This window comes from Diabrotica virgifera, chromosome 7 (genome assembly GCF_917563875.1).
Source record: "Diabrotica virgifera virgifera chromosome 7, PGI_DIABVI_V3a".
NCBI lineage: Eukaryota > Metazoa > Arthropoda > Insecta > Coleoptera > Chrysomelidae > Diabrotica > Diabrotica virgifera.
Genome location: NC_065449.1, coordinates 54,883,617 through 54,907,280, shown reverse-complemented (window position 1 = coordinate 54,907,280; position 23,664 = coordinate 54,883,617). Strand labels below are relative to the sequence as shown.

The following is a 23,664-nucleotide window of genomic DNA, read 5'->3' as shown; positions in this document are numbered from 1 at the left end:
AAAAATTAAAATTTATCAATCATTATCAAAGGTCATTGGAATGCCCAATCAGAGCAAACGTATTCGTTGTCCTGCGCGTAGCACCAAAAATTAATGTTTATTTAAAAAAATTGCTGACGCCGTGGTAGTTAACCGATTTTAATTTTGCAAATTGCAAATAAAAGGTACAGTATTCTTTTATATGTAAAAAAATCAACTTGCTGTCTGCTTTATTTTCAGTGCTGCAATATTTAAAAAAAATGAATTTTTTTGCGAAAGCTGATTGCAAAATTTATTTTGCAAAATCTATTAAACCGATCTTAATGAAATTTACAGTATTGTTTTATCATATCATAAAGTTTTTTGGGTGAAATATGAAGGTCCTAAGTGTAGCCTAAATGGTTGAAAAACGTAAAATGCAAATACTTGTTTTAATATGGTTTATTCAAAATTATTGCTATTTTGCAACAATTTTTAAAATTTACAATTAATCTTATATTGTAGGAAATTTAACTACGCAACTTTTATGTCGGTGCAACTTTTCTCGAAAATGAACACTTAAGTTATAATCAAAAAACCAAGGCAAAAATCGAATTTTTCCTTCATTTTTTGACATTTTGATTATTTAAACAATGTTCCGGACCTTTTTGAGTGGGAGGATAGCTCAAATATTATTATATGAGTCATTTTCAAGCAATTTCTGCAAAAAAATGTTAGTCACCTCTCAACATCCAAATGTAATATTTTTTCAGATGTGCCCTGGTCTATTATCTTCATAAAATTTTCCACTTAATATGTACGCCAATGACCAATTTTACCTTGAAATGAAAAGTAAATAATAAACAGGAGATGGCAGCATTGTAGGTCAGATTTTTTTCTGTTTTTATCAAGTGTTTATCATTTTATTATACCAAATTATACATCACCAGAGAATTTCCAGTTCCTACTAAGAAGTTGATTGAATGTTGAATAACTTTTGTCCCTCACTTACTGAACGAGTTGTTATTGTCACGTGCCAGTGTTTGTGCAAATTGAAGGACATTCATAATCTGACGTTGTATCTACGTCAGTCCACGAGCCTCCACAATTTTTATTATTCGCGAATTAACTATCAAACATTCGAGGTGAAATTGTGAATTATCAGAAGTTTTATGGTTAAGAGTGGTTGTGAACTAAAAATAGTGATTCTTTATAACACATTTTGCAATATTGTTTATTGTTACGTCAGGCCAAGACAGTTGAAGTGATTTGAAAATAACAATCAAAATAACTGGATTTCTACTTTGTGAACAGTACTAGAAAAACAAAAATATTGGATATTGTCAAGTCATGATAAACCAGTACAGCATGGTAGACTAAAATCGAATAATTGTAGGACACTCAGTGTTGTGAACTTTTATATAATCAATTTTTGTGCAAACTAGCTCATTGTCAAATTAAAAAGGTAAGTCATTTTGTATTTGCAAAAATCGAAGGTTGTATTTGGCTGTATATCACATCAGCGCGTGGAGATGTTTTTGTTTACATTTTGTACTCAAAATGTCCGCGAAGAGAGATGGAAGATGATTGAGCAGGATATAATATTGATTTTTTACAAAAATGTTACATTATTTATGTTTACTTCTCCTTTCCTAGTAATTTCATTGTATTGAGCAATATTATAAACCTCGCCAAAAATATTAGCGAGTAAACAAAATACACAAACAATGAAATGCCAATTGAATGGAATGTTGTTAGTCAGTGGCGTACAGCTGTACAAATTAATAAAAAATAATATTATTTTATTAGTAACCTCCAAATAAAATTATTCATATTTTGTTTAAAAACAAATGATTCATGATATTTATGGAGTTTTTATACGATCTAACAATATACTAAATAATTTTGTTATTGTTATCAAACAATACATCTAAAATATCAAAAATACTTTCTCTCCTTATGCTAATGACCCTGAAATGATTTGCAAATTTGCTTTATTGTCTAATAATTAGTTTAACAACACATGTATGTGAGCACACGGGTATTATTGTTTTCAAATGGGGTTCCAATTCAGAATCTACTAATTAGGACCATTTTAACTTTAGACTATCTGATTTACAAATTGAGTAACCTAAACCTTGGTATATATTTATATTTGTTTCTGCCCTATGTATCAGATATAACAAATATGTAGGACTAATTTATCCTGGACATATTCCTTATATCCTTCTTCTTCGTCTAACCATTCCCGTCCCCATCTGAACATAAGCCTCTTCAAGTCTTTCTTTCCATTGTTTGCTTATTGTATGCTACTTAGCCAGTTTTTCTTGGCAGTCTTTCAGATCATCTGTCCATCTCTTAGGAGGTCTGCCTCTGGGTCTTTTGTGTTAGGATGGTCTCCAGGTTAGAATTTTTCTGTGCCATTTGTTTAGCTCGCACCTAGCTACATGTCCACGTATTCGCATTTCAATTTGAATGATTTTCGTACCACATCAGTGACTTTGGATTTCTGTCTTATCCATGTGTTTGTTTTTCTGTCCTTAAGGGCACCCGTAGTCCCATTTAACGACAATGTGATTATGTCACATAGCCCTGTAAATTTTTTTTATTTTGACACTAAATGTATTGTTTAGTCCTGCATAGAGTTTTGTAAAGTTAGAGTGAAAGAAACATTTATTTTAAAATACCCTTACAAAAAAACCCAAAACATTTTCTAGATTTTCTACATCTACAACTACTTTAAAAAGGACATCGCACACATCTTATGGAAAATATGTCACTCAAATTCAATAAAACTTATACGAATAGATTCGTTTTAAAGTAACGGTCAAATCTTATCATTGCGCCAACTCTTAATTACGTATAATTACGGCGCAAATTGCAATTAAAGTTTATCGAAATCACATTTTTTGAGTCAGTAAAAGTGTCAGTTACCATCACTATTGCTCTGGGTGCTATTCAAAAGAGCTTAATACCCCCGCTGGGTCTAAGCGGATTAGTGAAACTAATCCGCTGATTTATGGAGTACCGACAATTTGGGTGTTTTAAAATATTTTTTCTCTCTCTAACTTATGCACGTACCCATTTGATTTCAGATTTATTTATATCAATTTCTGCTCTTATTATTGAAAATATAGAGTTGGCGCAATGATAAGATTTGACCGTTAATTTAACAGGTTGACTGCCCATATATAAATAAAAAAAAAGGCCCATGTGCCCAAGCACATATTAGTCAAGAGCATAGCGGGCGTATACGCCCGCCGGGGCATATTGGGAGAATTAGGTAGCGGGCGTATACGCCCACCGTGGCAGTCAACCTGTTAAAACGAATCTATTCGTATAAATTTTATTGAATTTGAGTGACATTATATTTTCCATAAGATGTGTGCGGTGTCCTTTGGATGGACCTTTTATCATCTAAGGATCCAGATATATTTGACATCAAAAGTTAAAAAACCTAGTAGGTATTCGGGAAATCGCAAAAACATAAAACAAAGAAAACTACTGGTACCAGTGGCATAAGCAGGGTGAATTTGGGGGGTTTTAACCCCCCATTAGGATGTACTTTGAGCTTAAATGGGCAGTATTCCATACCCCCAGAGACCCTCCCTCCAGTAGTTGTACCCCCTCTCCCTTATGATCATCCTGGTTATCCCATTGACTGGTACACAGTAAGTTGAGCGGAGACATTAAAAAGGATATTTTCTACTATAATGTGTTATATACCGTTGGAAAGAGAAGATTTTAGAGAATAATTTTCAATCACAACCCAAAAAAACTTAAAAAATTCAATTTTTGGACTGTGGCTGCCCTTAAGTGATATGCCTAGCATTGCTCTTTCCATCGCGTGTTGAGTGACCCTGACTATATTCATATTCATTTTTTGTGATTGGACATGTTTGTGCTACATATCCTTGCCTTATATCATAAAAAATAATAAATCAGAAATAAAAGTATTTATAGAATAGGTACAGTTGAGTCCGCGAGTCTTTACCCGTGCGTCATCATTTAAAGCATACGAAATAAGTCGGAAATTTACTAAACGCAACGGCAAGTGGATATTATTCTGATCACTGGTTATAGTATAAAATTTGACGTTATCAAATAAATAGAATGTCAAATTTAAGTTGTGCTTTAAAATTTTGGTGCATAATTACAGCTACATTTGAACTAGCTTAATAAATTATTTTATTATCATTGATTAATAAATAAATAAACAATTTATAAAAAAATTCAATAACATTTTCTTTTTGTTATTTTATTCACTTTGGCGGAACCTTAAACACAAGCATTCAACTGTGTCAACAATGAGGTTAGCTTTGTACATTGTCAAAATTTATCGTAAAATAACATAAACTTATCAAACAATTTCTAACTCCAATATAAAATTTGTTGTAAAAACAACTGTTTGTATAGGTACTATAAAAAACTTCAAAATGCAAAAATTCGACAGAATAACAGCAAAAAATTCAACAAACTGACAGCCACAAAAGTAAATAAACCAAAACGTCAGAAATTGTACTTAAAATATGTAAAGACATCCCAATCATCTTTTTTGTATCTATCTCTTTTCAATACACTGAGTCTAAATCGTTCATAAAAATAACATGTGTCTTTACTTAATAACAGGCGGCAGCTGGTTTGTCATTAATTTCATGCGTGGAAGAGAATGATGCTAAATAAAAAGTATGTATTTTATCTCGCCAGGTATTAATGACGCATGGGTAAAGACTTGAGGACTCAACTGTATATCAATATTGTTCAATAGGATTTATCACTTCTTATTTGATTTGGGCACTTGTCATAATATGTTGTATAATATAAGTATCTGTTATATGTTATTGGTATATACAAGGTAAGTATATTATATACCTATTATACATACCAAAGATATGTATGACATAGATATATTAATACAGTATACTCTTTCTATAACGAACACAAGTATTATGAGGTTTCGCTCATAACAAGGTATATTAGGTGTCCCATGAACTTCCTATTATAACGTGTGATCCAAAATTATTGTCATCATAGGTGGCTCTGAACGACAGAGATAGCTATACAGTGCATGTCTATTCTTAATTCAGATATACTTTCCAGTTTACGTCAACTTTGCAGTGTACGTCAACTTAACAAGAAAAGTAAGGTTATGTAGAGATCTTGTTTGATTTTATTTATTATTGTTACTTATAATTTTGTTAATTCTTTTTATTTTTGATTAAAGTTCTGGTTTTGACTGATTTTTTATGTTTTATAATGTTAATCAAAATTAATTGATAAACCAATGATATAAATTCAAATTAAAACAAGACATACGTAATTTTTTGCACGGCTAGCTTTGATCCCAATAATTGTGGATCGCTCATTACTATAACACCTGTATAACAAGACATATTTGGTTATGAGGGAAAATCAGATCGAAGAACATTTTTCTTTACCTCTTTTTGGCACGGTGATTGCTATAAATAAATACCCCAGCTGCCTATATATAGAAATGCCTAAAATCTGTTTGCTTATCCAGGCCAGTGATGTATTAAACTCCACCGCTTGTCAACCTCTTCCTGTATGTCCACTGCCTCTTTTTCAAAAGTGCCATTCAAACAATATTACGCATCTTATATTGCTCGGAATGGCTTCATTATAGAAAGTCAATGTTTTAGAAAACTACACATTCATATGTAAGTATGCACCACAATATTATTGTTGTCTGATATAACCAGATCAGCTTTTAATGAGGTAATTATTCTGCCATTTCTGTTCTCGTTATAGAGGGAGTCTACTGTATTATATGACAAGAACCCAAAACAAATGAGAAGAGATAAATAGCCCTATAGCTGAAAAAAGAACCTTCTTCATGTGCCCTGTCTTTTCAGAACGTTGGAAATTAACATGGCTATTTTGAGCTTGTTTATAACAGATCTGAATAGTTCGGCAGATGGCAATCTGAACCATTGCCCACAAGTTTTGCTCTGCTCTACCCTGCTAAGACTAGAGGCAGTGGGGAGGTCTTATTTTGGATCTCTGCTTAACATTTGGGAAACGGTTAATTAGTTCCTTTTCCCTTATAGGACATCAGCTAATTTTTTAGGACCAAGCCTTGAGTGTACTTTCCTTCTATAATAATTAAAAGAGAACTTTAGGAAGCTGGTTCAAAAGATCCATTTTGTTTTGATTTAAAACAACGAAGAGAAGCATATTATAAAGGTTGTACTTGAGAGAAATTAAAAATTGTCTGCTAAGTGAAAAACATTTAATATAAACGAATTTAACAACATAGGCGATTAAACGATTAAGAGTGTGCTTATTGTCAACATTACTGCACAAAGTTCATTTATTATAATGAGTTGAGATTTGGCTTGTGGGGTATGATAACACACATTGCGTACCATTCCTTCCTGAGAGAAAATCTACACCAAGAGGTTGAAAGACTAACTGTTCACCCTTAGAGGGCCGAAGGGGTTCTGCATTCTAAATCACTGTATATTCCGTTGGTTCGTAAAGGCTCTAAAATGCCACTTGACAAAAGAGAGTTCAAACATATTTTTACATTGCTAGATGAAATCTGAACCATGTGTTCTTTATCTTTCCTAGCGAATATAACTTTCTAAAATTCTTAAATATTACAAAAGAGAAAAGATAGAGATTGTACCAAAAACTTTATATTAATAATATTTTTAAGAGATTTAAAAATAAACATTAGCAAATATGGGAACCATTTAAAATTAACTTCAAAAAATGTTGTTTATACAACAGGCAGTAACCAGCATTTAGTAGCAGTAACCAGTAGGTAAATACATGAATTAATCAGCTAGGATACGAGATTTCAATCTACACCCACCGGCACAAAATTTCGCCACCCAAAATTTTTGATTGTGTTTGACAATTTATAACTTGATTATTTCTGCTCCTTTAAGATTCTTGCACCAGTTTGTAGGTACATGTGTATTGACATCGTTTGGTATTATTCCAAGAAAACAAAAATTTTGCTTACATGGCATTATACTGGGGTGAATGGAAGCGTTGTATTTTCTCCTAAATTTAAAAAATTCTGTGGAAAAATGGAAGAGCTGATTTTGTTTCATAATCCTGTCATATTATCCCGGAGCCTTTCTTTATCCTTTTCTTGTAAGAGCTGTACCATTTTTTGTAAATAAAAACACTGACGGACTCATAAAATAGAGGTTGGATTGATAATATTAGAATGGCCCGCATGCAGCCCAGATCACAATCCTATTGAGCATTTATAGGATGAATTAAAAAAACTATTTGCCGTCATCCTAGACCTCCAGAACATTTGGTACAGTTATGGCCGTGCTAGAGGAATATCGGGCTATTCCCCAGGTAAGGAAACACATCTTTATTCGATGCCAAACAGATTGCGAGCAGTTGTTGCTGCAAGAGCTGGACATACCCGCTATTGAATTGTTTTGTTTTGTTGTTAATTTCGTTTTGTTAATTTTAGTGCGTTTGATATTTTTAATTAAAAAATATTAAAGCAGTGTTTTTATTGACAGCTCTTACAAGAAAAGGGATAATCGGATAATTCAAAAAACAAAACCTTAGTGATACCTCCCGGATAATACAAAAGGATTACGAAATAAAATCAGCCCTCCAATTTTTCCACAGAATGTTTTAAAGTTAGGAGAAAATAAAACGCTTCGATTCACCCCCGTATAATGCCATCCAAGCAAAAATTTTTTGGTACCGGAATAATAACAAATGACGTCAATACATATACCTACAAACTGATGCAAGAATCTTGAAAATCGGAGTACAAATAACAAAGTTATAGATTGTCAAATTTAATCAAAAATTTTGGGTGGCGGAATTTTGTGCCGATGAGTGTATAAACAAAAATTTTTAAAATTAAACGGTGCAACAGAAAATCCAGTAGAATAAAAATTATAAGTAGTCAGATAAAAGAATAACATTGGCAACATTGATTTTAATTACAGAATAATTTTTGACCTAGCATATCTCAGTTCGGATCCAGAGAGGGGGGTTCACGGGATCACGACCCCCCCTTCAAAAACGAAAATAAATATCAATTCAATAATCCTAAAAAAAGAAAAACCTAGAGCTGCCAAACAAAAAAAAATTAATCCCATCCAAAAATAATTGAAAACCCTAGGGGTGATAAGAATACCTTGCATCAGAGAGATAAGTATCTAATTAAATCACCCTCAAGATCCATGACCCCCCGCCCCCAAAAATTTCCGGATCCGCCACTGGCGTATCTTTTTGTCACAAATCAGATCTTTTTCGAGCGATCATGGGATAATCTAGAGAAATTCGGTTGGCAACACTGGTCATTAATGATGTAATATATGATTTTAAGAATTTAGAGCATCATAGCACCGAACAACGTTTTCGTTTTTCTAACTGTTTTTTTTTAATTTTTTTGGAAATTCAAGAAACGAAAAATTTTGAAATCGATTTTTTTAGAAAACCGTGTGTTCTACCGACTTAAAGGAAGAGTACCTTTTAGTACTAGGATACCTCATAATTTAATAATCCAGTGTCAAAAATGCTTAAAAGTTAAAGACATAAAAGTTATCCGATAAAATAACCGTTGCCCTACACAAAACGGACGCCTATGACCGGTACTAAAAGTTCACAATAAATGTAATCGATTTATCTCTGAAAGATAAATATGCGTACCAATTCTCATGTTTCTAAATGAGAGCGTTCTGGAGTTATTTAAGAAAAACTAATTACAAGACGCCATATTTAAAGAGCTCTAGCTCCCTTAGGAAGCATTTTCGGACTAGAAGAATTAGGTTAAAATGTCTTAAATTTATCTGAGGAATCTCCTGTCTTCGGTTGTCGGTAGAGTTTCTGGACACCCTGTATATAAAATATTGTTGAAAACGTACTTATAGATTGTAGAGCTTGGAACTCCTATTTTTTGTACAAAAAAATTACAGAAATAGAGATAAAATACATAGAATACAGAGAAGCTCTTATTAGATCGCTATTAGGTCTCGATATATTTTTTAATTAAAATTATATGTTAAATAAGTTTAAAATAAATAAATTTTATTTGATACACTTATTTGAAAAATCAACACCGGTGCTGCAACATCTATTTAAGCAAAGCCGGATCTGACCACTTGGACCGATAAAATGGCGCAAGGTCACAGAATCTGTCTGACAGCTAAACAATGAAATTTATTGAAGTGCACCTTCGGGTTGTTCGGTGATCATAGCATGACATTTTAGTTCAATCTGACAGTTGTCAGAATCGTAATCCTAATTTGGTATAAAAACAAATCAATTGTGTTTATTTCATTTAAAAAAGGTTCTTTGATTTGTATATTTTTATAAATTGTACAGATTATAGTCATATAGATAATACATAAATCATTTTTGGTTCGATTATAGCGCCATCTATCAACAACTAGAATAAATTATGTTATAAATGACATTAATCACGGACATACCTTTTTTTGTGTCACTTACAACTTATAGTCTAATAAAATAAAATTACACTACATGTAAATCAAAATGTAAATTCGTACAGGTTGAAACAAATTTTATACCAAAGTTTAGGTGGGTACAAAAGATATTTTCAAGAAAGTATCCAAATCATACAAGGGGATCATTGTTTAAATAATTAAAAAGGGGTCATTTTTGCAAAAAACTGCTGAGGTCATTCAATTACTAATGAAGGTCTATAGGATTGTTTTCTGCAAAGTTGAAGGGTAAATTTTTCACATAAGCCTTACTAAGTTAAATTTGACCCCCTATTTATTTAAATAATTTTTTTAGCGTTTTAAATAAGCACTATAAAATATCTTATTTTACAGAGGAAGTTGCGCTATGTTATCAGTATTAATAAAAAAAATTGGTCCAAAAATATTTAATATTTTTGAGATATTTAATTTGTTTATTAAATGTTACTCTATTTTTAATTGCAAAAACGCGGTTGTTGCCAAAGAAATATTCAACTGTATTAAATCTTATTATTTTTATTTTTATGTATATATTCGATAAGTGTATTGATAAATTCAAATTTCAGTTAAACTTCCCCCTAAAATGGCATTTGAAAATTATTCAAATTTGTTGATAATTTGTTTTTTTTTAATAACGTCGCGGGGATTAAATATTTTGAAATGCCCTTTCGATAATTGGGTTCCTGGGAACTTTTCACTAATTAACAAATTTTTTTGTGTTTTTTCCTTTTCTTTTTTTTTTCTTGGAGTTATATTACTAGGGGCCCATTTAGGGTTAACTTTCATTAAGAATGTCGAATCTCTAAGTTTTAGATTCTAGACCTAAAAATATTAAGATTGGTCTAAAATCACTTAAATAAAATGTGGCTACTTCCTGAGTTACAGGATGTTTTATTTAAAAATTTAAAAATTATTTTTACCAAGTACTTTCAAACTCTTTGACGTATCCTTACCATACTTAGCAGAAAGTGTGGGTACTATACAGTCTACTAAATTGTAATAAATAAAAGTTTCTAGCTACTACCAGAGGCGTACGACAGGGGATAGTTAATGGTTGACCCTTCCCAAATTCTACGCCACTGAGGGAATTACTATTTTAGTGAAATTTTTCGATTCTCCAATACTTTCTATGTAAATAATATACTTTTACTGGTAACGATAAGTCATTAGTTTTCGAGATATTGGACGTTAAAAATGAAACGGCATAGTTATTTTGATTCATTCGTTCATTCATTTTAAACTTCCAATATCTCTCAGACTGATGACTTTATCGATATCAATAAAGTTATTTACATACAAAGTATTGGAGAATCGAAAAATTTCGCTAAAATAGTAATTCACTCAGTGGCGTAGAATTTGGGAAGGGTCAATCATTCACTATCCGCTGTCGTACGCCTCTGGCACTAGCTAGAAACGTTTATTAATCACAATTTAGTAGGGTGTATAATAGCCACACTTTCTGCCAAGTATGATAAGGATACGTCAAATAGTTTTAAAGTACTTGGTAACAATAATTTTTAAATTATTAAATAAAACACTGTGTAACTCAGTACGTAGCCACATTTTATTTAAGAGATTTTAGTTGAATCTTAATATTTTTAGGTCTAGAATCTACAACTCAGAGATTCGACATTCTTAATAAAATTTAACCCTAAAAGGGCCCGTAGCAATATAACTCCAAGAAAAGAAAAAGAAGAAGAAAAAACGACAAAAAAATTTTGTTAATTAGTAAAAAATTCCCAGGAACCCAATTATCGAAACAGCATTTCAAATTACTTAATCCCCGCGGCGATATTAAAAAAACAAATTATAAACAAATTTGAATAAATTTCAAATGCCATTTTAGAGGTGAGTTTAATTGAAATTTGAATTTATCAATACACTTATCGAAAATATACATAAAAATAAAAATAATAAGATTTAATCCAGGTGAATATTTCTTTGGCAACAACCGCGTTTTTGCAATTGAAAATATAGTAACATTTAATAAACAAATTCAATATCTCAAAAAATATTAAATATTTTTCGACCAATTTTTTTTGCTTAATACTGGTAACATAGCGCAACTTAGTCTGTAAAATAAGATATTTTATAGTGCTTATTTAAAACGCTAAAAATATTTTTTTGCAAATTTGTTTTTAAAGTTTTATGTATAATTATTAGAAATAAATAGGGGGTCAAATTTAATTTAGTAAGTCTTATGTGAAAGATTTACCCTTCATCTTTGCAGAAAAAAATCCCATAGCTCTTCATTAATAAGTGAATTACCTCAGCAGTTAAAAAAGTATTTATTTTTGCAAAAATGACCCCTTCTTAATTATTTAAACAACGATCCCCTTGTATGATTTGGATACTTTCTTGAAAATATCTTTTGTACCCACCTAAACTTTGATATAAAATTTGTTTTAACCTGTACGAATTTACATTTTTACTTTTTTTTTATTTTATTAGGCTATTAATGCGTTAGAAAGTAATCGAAAAACTGTAACGCACTGAAAGATGCCTCTGAGAAGGAGCATACCTAGGTATTTTCCCATGTATGTATTTTTAACGATTTATATTAAAAATATGATTTCACTTAATTTTTTCGATTTTTTTTTATTATTACAATTTATGTAAACTCTGAAACCAGGAGCGTCATTTGAAATTTTGTTTGGGGGGGGGGGGCAAGCACTATATATACAATACATTATATATGATGTTATGATGAATATTGATGTATTTTCTGTAAATTTCAGTCATTTTCAGGGCCAGGGGGCAAATGCCCCCCCCCCCTGGACGCCCAAATGACGCCCCTGTCTGAAACATGCCAAAAATGTAAAAATAATTTCAAAAAAGACAGCAATTATTTTTTTGAAACATTTTTGCGATATCAAGTATCACATAAATTATTTTCAACAAGAACAAAACGTGTAGCAAGGGGTTAAAGATTAAATTTTATTTCATTGATAAATGTACAAATTATGCAAAGTGCAGAAAGAAATAGCTCCGTAAAGTCAAGGTACTTTGCATGTAGTGGTTGTGTGAATACTATCTCGAGTCTCGAGGTTCATTTACACGCGCCGACTATTTTAATATCGCAACTTTCGCAATTAGGTCAGTAAATGGGCGCGAAATACGGCGATACCATGTAATTTTCCGTGTCACCACCGAATTGCATGATGTAAGTTCCTCTTACCCTCCACTTCAATTTTGGACTTCGTTGCTTTCACTTGGGGTGAAAGCCACCTCTTCTCGGGGGCGAAAAAAATACTTAAATTCAAAATAAGTCCGGAAATGGATAAACTGACTAATTCTAAGCCACTTTTGTTTATAGAGTTTTTTCACTAAGTGACTTAGTGCGGGATGATTCCCGTGACATCTGGGTAGACGAAGTCAAACTTTGGCGTTAACGCATCGCCGGAAAGAACGTTAAAAATTCGCTTGAAGCACTCGATGTGTGCAATGGAGATGCGTTTCCAAATGTACATCAAATGCTTCGCATTTTGGCAGTTCTGCCTGTAACGACAGCAACGAATGAACGCTCCTTTTCAACATTGCGTCGCGTCGCCTCAAGATTTACCTCAAGTCAACAATGTCTGAAGATCGGCTGAACGGATTAGCTTCGCTCAATATACATCGCGATGTCGAGGTCGATCCGCAAAGAGTTTTGGAGAAGTTTTTTTCTAAACCTCGCAGAGTTAATTTATTATATAATAACTGAATATCAAGTCAAGACCAAGACACAATAAAATGTCTTCATTTACAAGAAAAGTTTCTTATTATTTTTTATTAACTTCATAACCTAACATGATACACATATGTCAAAACCCCCCCCATAAACGAATTCTGCGCACGGGCCTGACTAAGTCAATACTTTTCGAGTTATTTCTGAGTGAAAATGTTCATTTTTTAACAAAAAAAAAAACACGTTTTTAGATGGTTTTGCGCAAATAACTCAAAAAGTAAGTATCTATTTTATCTAAATGAATACTCCTAGCAACAAAGCTTATAAAAAACGAAAGAAGTATGTAAAAGGTAAGTTCTTGTTGAAAAGGAAAGTTCTTGTTCGTCAAATTACAAATTGAATACTGTAACGTGAAATAAATAAAAAATTAAGCACTTTTCGGGGAAAACTCATCAAAAGTTTTTTAGTGTTTTAAAAAAGCTTTATTTTTGTTTTGTTATAAAAGTTTCTAGCATCGAAACTAAGCAAATTACGTTGAAAATAAAGTTAATATCGTATTTTTTGCTGAAAAAATCGTGAAAAGCACTCTCTAATTTGCATCCCAAACGAAATTAATCGTTACCGCTTTAGAATTTACTTTACTTATGTATTGTTTTTATGATCTGTAATATGTAAGCTTCACCGATTCAAAGTCTATCTATCTATCTATCAGCGAGGTTCCTACAGCATCTGCCGCTTCTCGCATTTCGACCGCCATCGTTTTCTGTCCATCCATTCGTCTTCTTTGATGGCTCTATCTTTCATGATGTGCCGTACATTTTCTTCCCAGGCAACTGAAGGTCTTCCCCTTCTTCTTCTTTGGTGTGGTATGTAATTTAAAGCTTTCTTTGGCCATCTATCTTCATTCATTCGTTTCACGTGACCATACCACACTAGTTGTCTAGTTTCAATTTTATCTACACTGGAATATACAGTATGTGTCTTCCTTCTAATATCTTCATTCCTGATGTGATCTTTTTTAGATATACCACACGCTCTCCTTAGATAATCCATTTCTACTACTTCTATTCTTTTCCTATCTTTTTTTTGTCATCTGCCAAACTTCTGCCCCATAAGTCATAATAGGCTCTACCAAGGTACGATAGATTGTCAATTTCGTTTCTTGCCTTATATCTTTAGACCACAGTAGAGAGCTCAGAATGTTTACCGCTTTTTTGCCCTGCTGCGTTCTCTTTTCGATGTCTCTTTTGGTAGTGCCTTCTTTAGATATTATAGATCCGAGATATTTATATTCATTACATCTTTTCGTGGTTTTAATTTCTAACTCTGGATCTTCTTCATCATCCCCTATTTTAAGATACTCTGTCTTTGACATATTCATATTGAGGCCCCATTTTTCATATTCTTTCTTTAGTTTTCTAAACATGTAGTCCATGTCTTCCTCATCATTCGCTACGACTACCTGATCATCTGCAAAAAACAAAGTTGTTAGACATTTACCACTGCCTATGTCTATTCCCATTCCGGATACTTGTTTCCTCCACTGCTCTAGCGATGATTGAATATATATTTTAAATAAAGTCGGAGACAGACAACATCCTTGTTTAAGCCCCTTTGATATAGGGAATGATTCAGATATAAAGTTTCCTTCTTTAACGACACTTCTTGCATTTTTGTATATATTTGCGATAGCATTCACATACTCTCTACTGAGACCTACCTTCGTCAATGTTTGAAACAGTTTTTTCAAAGGTACCGTATCGTATGCCTTCTCCAAATCTACAAACAATAGGTGGGTAGATAGATTCCTTGCCTTCCGTTTTTCTATTACCTGCTGTAGAACGAATATATTATCAGTGCACGATCTTCCTGCACGAAATCCACTTTGTTCTTCCATGTCTTCGTATTCTGATTCTATTCTTTTCTTTATTATTCGACCGTACAACCTCCCTACTGAGCTGGTAACAGTTATTCCTCTATAATTAGAGCATATGCGTTTATCCCCTTTCTTGAATACTGAGCTGATGTATCCAACATTCCAATCATCAGGGATATTTTGTCCTTTTAAGCATTTATTAAATAGTTCAACCAACATCTCATGTAATATGTTTGGTCCGTACTTTACCAACTCAATTGGGATGTCTCCAGGTCCTGCTGCTTTACCGTTTTTAGATCTTTTGAGGGCTTCGCTTAACTCTCCGGTTGTTATTTCAACTATTTGTGTATGTTCGGCTAGTTCTTCCATTTCGATCTCTTGGAATTTACATCTATCTTCTGTCAGTAAAATCTCATAATGGTGTTTCCACTGTTTAAGATCTATTAACTTTATGTTAGATTTTTCCTTTCCTTCCCTCTGGAGAGACTTTATTACCTTCCACGCTTGCCCAACTCTTGCTCATTTTCAAAGTGCTCAGTCAAATTTTGAACGGCCACAATTTAACCAAATTTTGTCTTACAAAAAGAAAAAAAAAAAACAAAAAAAATCCAAAATATTCAGAAAGGCAGAACCTACATTTTTTTACTCTTCGACATTTTTCGTATCACTAATAGTAGGGGAGCCCAAGCGGGGATTTTTGCAGTTACTCGAGCGCGTCAGATTATCACATGGAGAGAAACCTTGTACCCTGTAATTGTACCCCTAACATATATTGGATCTGAGTACAGGGGAGTTCGTTAAGGGGGGAACGAAAAAAATCTATCCTTAGAAAAACTCGAAATCGTCAGATTAAGGTTAGTTAAGTACATGCAAAAGAGTGTATATTTCAAAAATCTGACGGTTTGAGCGGGGCGTAATGAAATGGGTGGGTCACAAAGTTTCACAAGAAAAAAACGAATATTTCAAGAAATAAACGTCAGATCGAAAAACTAAAAAATAGTTGTTCAATATTTTCAAAAATCTATCGAATGATACCAAACACGACCACCCACGGAGAGGGGTGGGGGTAAATTAAAAATTTTAAATAGGAACCTCGCGATATTTCGCGAAATGAACATCAGATCGAAAAACTGCAACATACATGTATTCAATATTTTTGAAAAATCTATCGAATGACATTAAACAGGACCCCTTGGTCTTGTTTGGTGTTACTTTAAAATCTTAAATAGGAGCTACCATTTTTTCTTGCAGATTTGGATTCCTTACGCAAAAATAAGTCACTTTTATTCGAGACATTTTTTCCAATTATGGACAGATGGCGCAATAATCGAAAAAAAAAACGATTGTTGGAAATGAAAAATTATATTAAAAAATGGAAAGTCCCCACTAAAATGGAAAATTTTACTTAACTTTTTTTGGTTTTAGGACCCACTTTTCACAACCCAATAGGTCCCCATAGCGCTCAAGTAACTGCAAATTTAGCATACTTTCCTATCCTACTATAATACTTTTTAACCCTTAAGTACTAACATCTTAAATCAATGACGTAAACACTAACTAACCGCCTGACAGACGGGTTTAACATTTTAGTGGTAATTTTTGTTTTTGTTAAATATTTTAATGCAAAAAAGTATCTCGATGACTTACTGAAAGTATTGATTATCTAAAAAACACAGTAACTAATCTAGTTTTTCTGTATTTGTTAAAATAAAAAACATTATAACAAGAATGGAAGGATTGTTTGTGTACCTTTTTACTCCTGAAAAAAAAGTGTGATAAAAATTAAACAAATTAAAGAATCTTAATAAAAATTTATAATCGAGTTAAACAAAGAGTAAGAAAAATGAAAATAAAAAGGTTTTTAAAAAATGTTTAAACAAAAAAAAAACTGACAGGTACTATATTTAGTACAGTGTAGCAATGGTAGTCAGTGGCAACATTTTCATCACAAATTGACTCCACTTCGCTTATGTCGTCTTCTACCTCATCAAACCATTTCTAAAGAGTTTCCTCAGGGTCTTTATTCCCTTATTTGATGTTTTTTGACGAACTGGGGCACATTATGTATAATGAGGAACTGGGCACAAACACTAACACCCCGCCTATTAGACCGAAATCACACTTTGAGCCTAAATATCTTTCGAATAACAACCTGCCGCAAATCGCCGAATTCAATACCGACTACTAAAGAACAACCCAACCTGAAAAGTCATAAACGGGTGACCTTAAAAATTTTCTACGAAGAGAAATATCCCACTTTCGACAAGCGATGCCGTCTGAGAGACGGTGTGTTAGTACTTAAGGGTTAAGTTATTTTGAAAAAAGGCATTTTTTTCAAAATTAAAGTAAAAAAAATTGCTTTAAAACCAAATTTTTTCAAACATAAGCACTTTGAACCAATGAAAGTTACAAATCATTTAAATAATATATAAGTAAAGTATCTATGTGCATTTCCTAGCATATCTGTACTTATAATGGATTTCTATTAAAATGTCAAAAATGCCTATATATGGGGTACATTCCATGTCAAATCACTCAGGCAAAAAATTTTGGATCTCCGATTTTTCTGAAAATTGGTATATAGCTTCTGCGGGACGTAAAAATAAGATATTTAAGGTCAAAAAATCTTCTTCTTTTTTTCTCAAAATGTTATTTTATGCGATTTTACAGTGATTTGGTGTTTATTTAAATAAATTTGCATTTTCTGTCGTAAAGTATCGATGAAAAACATAATATTTTAATAGAAAGGACTCAAAAATGTCATTATATGGCATTATAACAAGTTATTTTGAATCAAAACAAGTTTTTGATCAAATTTTATAGTGTAAAAAACGTTAAATACCGTTTTTTGCATTTTCCTCCATTCCCAAAATACATTATCATCGATTTGGCTGAAAATTTGCCCACAGATAGCCAAAAGATAGGACTTTAAGTGGTGAGAAGGATTTGAATTATATTACAATACCAAAAAAGTTACATGCAGTAATATCAGACTCAAAAGTATATATTAGTCCAGTCGGGATAGCATTTGACCTTGAATGCCGAGCTGCCCAAAATTTTATTTTTCTGATCTTTAGGGGAGTCAATAGTAGCCTAAATTTAAAATCACGAATGAATTCCTCCGTTACGTTAGCAGCCATCTTGATTTTAAAGGAGAACCTGTTTTGCTCAATATCTCCGCCATTTTTAAATTTTCGACAAAAATGGTAGGAACTGAAATTGTTCCAAATAAATCGTATTTACAATTATTATAATTTCTTTTTAACAATTTTTGTCGTGAGGTCGATATTTTCGAGTTAATTGTACTTACAGTAGACGCCTATATTTTTGACTATAATATTGCATGTAACTTTTTTGGTATTGTAATATAATTCAAATCCTTTTCACCACTTAAAGTCCTATGTTTTGTCTATCTGTGGGCAAATTTTCAGCCAAATCGATTATGATGTAAGTATTTTGGGAATGGAGAAAAATGTAAAAAACGGTATTTTAACGTTTTCTACACTATAAAATTTGATCAAAAGCTTGTTTTGAATCAAAGTAACTTGTTATAATGCCATATAATGACATTTTTGAGTCCCTTCTATTAAAATATTATGTTTTCCATTGATACTTTACGATAGTAAATGCAAATTTGTATAAATAAACACCAAATCACTGTAAAATCGCATAAAATAACATTTTGAGAAAAAAAGAAGAAGAAAATTTTTTGACCTTAAATATCTTATTTTTACGTCCCGCAGAAGCTATATACCAATTTTCAGACAAATCGGAGGTCCAAAATTTTTTTTGCTCCAAAATTGAGTGATTTGAAATGGAATGGCCCATGGACATGCCCGCTTTCTGTTATGTTGTTATTTTTTTTTGAGTCCATATTGCTGACTGTAATACGTAGGTAATACTGTTCACTAAAAAAACTCTATAGAACAAAAGTTGCTTAGAATTAGTCAGTTTATCCATTTCAGGACTTATTTTGAACGTATATTTTTTCACCCCCGCGAAGGGGTGGCTTTCACCCTCAAAGTAAAAGCAGCCCTGGGCCCAACTCCAAAAGTAGAGAGTAAGAAAAACCTAAATCCAAATTTTCAAGTAAATCCGTCGTGACGAGAAAAGTTATAGTCAAGACCGGTAATAATTCATGCCTGGTTGCACCAACAAATCTAAAGCTCCAGCTTAGCCCAGCTCAGCTTTTAAATAGGGCCGCTTTATATCTCACTTACGTTGCACCATAATCTTCGATTTTTACAGGATTTCTTTGATTTGCACATCATTGTGGCAAGCTGAAAATTGATCGAAGAGTCAATGGTGCAAAGCGTTTGTTTCGCAAGCTAAGCTTAAGGCACGCCCCACGTTTAAATACACCAGGGAAATAAGGCAAAAATATACCTAATACATTATAAATACAAAAATGCCCGTCATAGCTTGGACGAGAAATTTAGTTATTAACAAGTAAGTGTCAAAAATGGCAGTTTTTTCGTTTAAGCCGCCACAGGTAAAAATACGGTAATTAAATATATTATTTATACTGTTATTCTTTTAGTAGATCAGCCAAGGTTTATAATAGCAGTTTTTGAATTTCGGTTCGATCATTTGTTGCTTAGGAAATTGCAAAGTAAGACTAAAATTTCGAAAATAAAAAAATTGCTATAACTTTTGCGAAAATGACTTTAAGACTTTCATATTACACAAAAAGTTGAGACAACCAGTCCATATAGTACACACAAAATTTTAAGACGATTCGTTAATTAGTTTAAATTTTATTCAATTTGTTTATCCCAGTGAGCTTTTTTTTGCCATATTATTCTTCAGAAAATAGTAATGACAACAATTCTGTGAAAACTACATGAAAGAAGAAAAGTCATACTTTCAAAATGTTTTAAGAAAATCATTAAAAAGTCATTTTTATCATTCCGAAAACATTTTAATAAAGTAGGGTCATTTTTAGTTCATAAACAATTTGAATAACTTTATTAATATTGACTGCAGATTTAAACTACTTTGGGATTTGAAAAGCTGGTATTTTTATACGAATTTTCAAGAAAACCATTTTTTATCTTGGTTAATTACAGTCAAAGTTAGCCACTTTTTTTATTTAATTGACAGCTACTTTGTTTATAACAATTAAGCCAGCCAACTAGCACCATTTCGAAGTTGGAGGTATATAGTTGATGTGTAAAAGTTTTAGTAAACTTTAAACTTCAACAGAGTTGTTAATAAAGCTTTAAAAATAACGTTCTAACGAAATCGATTTGTGGTCGGTGGAAATGAATTATTAAAATCCGTGCACTCAAAAAATGAAACTGATTCTTCAAACATATGTTGCGATTAATATCTCCAGAGCTTGTTGATGGATTTTGATCATAATTTTTTTAAATTCTATGTACTCGTAGTATTGCAGAGTACGTTATGTACGTAAATCTCCACCTAACATTTCAAAATGTTAGGGGGAGTCCCCCTTATCACTCAGGGATATGAAAAATAAATTACGGCCGATTCTAAGAAATACCGAATATACATATATAATTTCATAAAAATCGGTCAAGCGGTCTCGGAGGAGTATGACTACTAACACTGTGACAGGAGAATTTTATAGATGTAAATATATAGATGGCTATTAACAAATAGGGGTTGGTGATGAAAAAGTGTAAATTAAGGGTTGTATGTATTTTTTGATCCTACATCATATAAAATTAAGATAGACAATTTTGTCCAAAAAAATAAAAAAAAAATGTCAGGGGGCAACCTCCCGTATAACTTATGGGTATGAGAAATAGATTAAAAACTATTCTCAGTCCCATAGGATATAATTGTAAAATTTCATAAAAATTGGCCAAGCCGTTTCGGAGTGGTATGGTAACTAACACTGTTACAGGAGAATTTTATGTATATTGAAGTAACTGTAAATTAAATAATAAAAGTGGCCAACTTTGACCGTAATTAACCTAGGCGAAAAGGTTTTTTTTAGAAAATTTGTGCAAAAATACCAGCTTTTGAAATTCCAAGGTAAATTTACTCTACAGTCAATACTAACAAAGCTATTCACATTGTTTACAAGCCAACAATGACTCCACTTTAGTAAAATGTTTTCGTAGTGACAAAAACTACTTTTTAATGATTTTCTTCAATAATGTCAAAAAAAGGCTATTGTTCTTTCATATGGTTTTCACAGAATTTCTATTTAATTATTATTTTCTGAACAATAACATTACAAAAAATAGCTCTTTGGGATAAACGAATAAAATTTAAACTCATTGACGAATCGTCTTAAAATTTTTAGTGCAATATATGGACCCTTTGACTCAACTTTTGTGAAATAGAAAAGTCGTAAGGTCACTATCGCGAAAGTTATAGCAATTTTTTTATTTTCGAAATTTTAGTTTAATTTTGCAATTTTCGAAGCAACAAATGATCGGACCAAAATTAAAAAACTGCCATTTTAAACATTGGCGCATCTATTAAGAGAAGGATACTATAAATAAGATATTTAATTATTCTATTCTTACCTGTAGCGATTTAAACGAAAAAATTGCCACTTTTGACCCTTATTTGTTAATAACTAAAATTCTCGTCCCAACTGTGACGGGCATTTTTGTATGTATAATGTATTAGGTATATAGTACCCAAAAAACCCATTTGCAACCTGGCTGCTCAAGTGTCCCGACAAAAACCTTATTTCTCGGGACTAAAAATCTGTTGGGGCAACCAGGCATTACTAGCCTAAATTTATACACTTATAATGTAATGTACCTAGCAACAAATTCGCATAGCAAAAGAAAATTGGTTAAAAGAAAAATGTGATGAACTAGAAACGCTACAACATAAACATGACAGCTTTAATGTACACAGGAAAATAAAAGAATTAACTAGAAAACCAGAATACAAACAAAATATACTAGTCGATGAAAAGGGAGATATAGTAATGGATACAGAAAACAAATTGATGGTATGGACAAACTATATAGAACAGCTGTTTAACGACAACCGAGACACAATAGATAACGAATATTTCGTTGAAGAGACTGGACCAGAAATAACAGAAAGTGAAGTAAAACATACCATTAAAGAACTGAAAACTGGGAAAGCTGTAGGACCGGACGAAATACCGACAGAAATATTGCAACTTATAGCCGACTGCAATATACATGTAATTGTCGAATTATTTAATATCATATACAGAACAGGTATATTACCTAAAGAATGGCTTCTATCGACATTCGTGACTATACCGAAAAAGAGAAACGCCAGGCAATGTTGCGAACACCGTACCATCAGTCTAATGTGCCATATACTCAAAGTATTTCTAAAGATTAATAATTATTCATCGTAGAATATACAAAAAGTTAGAACAAGACATTGGACAAACTCAGTTCGGATTTAGAAATTCTCAAGGAACCAGATAAGCATTATTTGCAGTAAATGTGTTAATACAGAGATGTTTAGATGTAAACCAGGACATTCGATACGGTGAAACATAATCCGTTAATAAAACTACTGAGAACAAAGAACATCGACACACGGGATATAAGAATAATAAATAATCTGTATAATGAACAAGAAACTGTCACAAGAATAAATAATTTAAACACCAATAAAATAAAAATCAAAAGAGGCATTAGACAGGGCTGTGTCTTGTCGCCATCACTGTTTAATGCTTACTCAGAAGAAATATTCAAAAAAGCATTAGAAGATGAAGTAGCAGGCATAAAAATAAATGGCCTACCCATATGTGAAATTAGATACGCCGATGACACAATACTAATAGCAGAAACTATTACAGATCTACATAGAATTTTAGATAAGGTTGTTGCAACGAGTAAAGAATTTGGTCTGCCACTAAACATAAAGAAAACGAAATTCATGGTTATATCAAAGAAAAATATTAGAAACATCAATCTACACGTAAATAATAAAACGATAGAACGAGTTCCGAATTATAACTATTTAGGGACAAACATTAGTGAAATAAACGATTATACCAAAGAAATCCGAATTAGAATAGAAAAGGCTAGAAGTGCATTCACTAATATGAAACAAATATTATTTAGTAGATACCTCAGCCTAAATCTTAGGAAGCGAGTACTAAAATGTTATGTATTTTCTGTTCTTTTGTATGGTGGGGAGACATGGACCCTCAGTAAACAATGCCTCAATAGATTGGAAGTATTTGACATGTGGACCTATCGAAGAATGCTGAGAATCTCCTGGACAGACAGAATAACCAATGAGGAAGTACTAAGGAGAATACAGAACAGCAGGGATATACTGGATTCCATCAGAATAAGAAAACTTCAATACTTGGGTCATATAACACGTGGTGACAGATATGAACTCCTAAAATTAAATTATGCAGGGAAAGATTCAAGGAAGGCGCAGCATAGGTAGGAGAAAAATGTACTGGCTGAGAAATCTCAGAGAATGGTTTGGATGCAGCTCAACTGAACTCTCGGGCTGTAGTGTCAAAAGTGAGAATAGCAATGATGATTGCCAACCTTCGTCGCGGAGATGGCACGTAAAGAAGAAGAATGTACCTAGAAACCAGGCATTACTGGCCTAAATCTATACACTTATAATTTACCTAGAACCTTCATTTTTGAGTAATCTGGGATAACTTGAGAAAACAATAATAACTGATTAATCTTTATCTTTATGGAAGAGCGAGAAAATTCGGAAAAATCGACACGCTTCATTATTTTAAATTGATAATAAAT

General features: G+C 32.3%; 1 protein-coding gene across 4 annotated transcripts in view; it reads left to right on the top strand.

Moving 5' to 3' along the window:
• Positions 1–861: 861 nt before the first annotated feature.
• The window catches only part of LOC114334607 (protein CREBRF homolog), a 103,854-nt gene continuing 81,051 nt past the window's right edge, over positions 862–23,664 (top strand). For 2 of the 4 annotated variants that reach the window (XM_028284711.2, XM_028284686.2), the window contains exon 1: positions 863–1,423. The gene's annotated coding sequence lies outside the window, so the exon portion shown is untranslated. Of the gene's footprint in view, positions 1,424–23,664 lie in introns of all 4 variants that reach the window. The other 2 variants (XM_028284702.2, XM_028284694.2) reach the window with 2 other exon arrangements.